Consider the following 1,634-nt stretch of genomic DNA (forward strand, 5'->3'; position numbering starts at 1 on the left):
TTATCTATCTATCTATCTGTCTATATCTTATCTATCTATCTATCTATCTATCTATCTATCTATCTATATCTATCTTATTTGTCTAACTAGCTAGCTCTCTCTATATATCTTACTCATTCTCTATTGTTTTCATTTTCATTTTTTAGACCCTATTGTTTTCACTTCAAGTCCAATTGCTATTGTTTTTACCGTATGTTTTCAATCGCTATTTACAAACAACAATGACAAATTACTGACAGAAAGAGGTTCACAATTACTGATGAAAGCAATTTCATGCATAATTAACTGACAGAAGTAACTTCATATATTTCACTTCTATCCATACACTTCGTTAAATTTGCCTAAATTTACTTTTTCAATGTTTTGTGTTTTTTTGTTGTTGATTGAATTACTGAAAAAAGTAAGTTCATAATTTGCTGACAGAAGTAACTTAAAAAATTTTACTTAAATCCGCACACTTAGTTAATTTCCCTAAAAAATGTCTTATTTACTTTTGCAACAGCTTTTTCCTAGTTCCTTCGATACTGGGACTTTGGTTCACTGAGAAATTTCACTTCAACCTGTACAATACTTTATTTTCAGTAAAAATTTCTTATTTACTTTCTGCCTGTCATATTAAGAAATATAATTTCCGTTACCCATTCATTTTCATTGTTTACTATCTTCTACACCTGTGTATTTCGGTATCTGTATCAAACCATGCCTAGAAGGAAAGTGTCAAATTTATTTACAATGTCAAGGTTAGCCAAAAGAATGTTTCTCTCCAGGGAGAGAGAGACAGCTGCAGAAAGGGAAGCATACCAAGAAACTAACAGACTGTGCACTACAAAAGCCAGAGCATCTCAAAGTGATGAACAGGTGTATGAATGGATGACAGAGAATAGGATACCCACTGCATAACAAAGAGCAGTTGCAACAGCTCAGTGAAGTAACTTCTATGAAGCAGCTTTCAATTATGTTCCAGCAGTTCATTATGCAGATGACACTAGCGTTTCTATTGGTGCAATGACAACTGAGTGCATACATTGTAAAGCAAGGAAGTGGCCTGGAGAGACACTTGCACTATACTGCAGTGGTGCAAAGGTTAAACTCCCTGCAACACCCCCAACCTCCAGAGCCACTGAAGAAACTGTTGTCATCAACTAACCGAGATTCCAAGCACTTCCAAAAACAAAATTAGACAATACAACGCTGCACTACAGATAATATCATTTGGAACCATAAGAGATTTAACTGAGCCAGGATTCATGCAAACTTTCAAGATCCGAAGTCAGATTTATCAACAGATTGGCTCTCTACTACCTCTGTTTATTGAATCACTAAAATCAGCTTTTCATTGATTATAATCTGTACCTGTTTTTTGGTTACGAAATAAGCTACACAAAACGTGTTTTTGAATTATGTGTATTTACTTTAGATACATATATGAGTTAAAAACTTTCTTTTAACATTTCATTTAACGTCTATGTTCCATGCTGGCATGGATTGGAGAGTTATTAATATAGAAAGTTAGAATTGCAGCTGCCAGCAGTTAAGACCGACGTGAACTAACCGGCATTTCTAAATTTCATTATTCTCTTTAACCCAGGCAAAGCTGGGTATTTATGCTAGTATATATATATATATATATATAT

The sequence above is a fragment of the Octopus bimaculoides genome, chromosome 27 (assembly GCF_001194135.2).
Source record: "Octopus bimaculoides isolate UCB-OBI-ISO-001 chromosome 27, ASM119413v2, whole genome shotgun sequence".
NCBI classification, from domain to species: domain Eukaryota; kingdom Metazoa; phylum Mollusca; class Cephalopoda; order Octopoda; family Octopodidae; genus Octopus; species Octopus bimaculoides.